Below are 414 nucleotides of genomic sequence, written 5' to 3' on the forward strand. Positions count from 1 at the left end.
AGGAAACGAATTTTGAGTGAGGCTCATAAGTCACGTTTTGCAATACATCCAGGTACAAATAAAATGTATCGAGATTTGAAACAACACTATTGGTGGCCAAGTATGAAGAAGGGTATAGCTAAGCATATTGAGCAATGCTTAACATGTTTTCAAGTAAATATTGAACACCAACGTCCTTATGGTAAATTACAATCTTTAGAAATTCCAGTGTGGAAGTGGGATCATATCACTATGGATTGCATAACCAAATTATCGAGAACATCAAAAGGGTATGATGCTATATGGGTGATAATAGATCGGTTATCTAAATCTGCACACTTCTTACCTATGAAAGAGTCATATTCGATCGAGAGATTGGCAAAATTAAAATTTGATGAGGTAGTGACACGACATGGTGTTCCTCTATCAATTGTT

This window comes from Cynara cardunculus, unplaced genomic scaffold (assembly GCF_001531365.2).
Source record: "Cynara cardunculus var. scolymus isolate 2C unplaced genomic scaffold, CcrdV1 Un_Scaffold_4163, whole genome shotgun sequence".
In the NCBI taxonomy this organism is placed as follows: domain Eukaryota; kingdom Viridiplantae; phylum Streptophyta; class Magnoliopsida; order Asterales; family Asteraceae; genus Cynara; species Cynara cardunculus.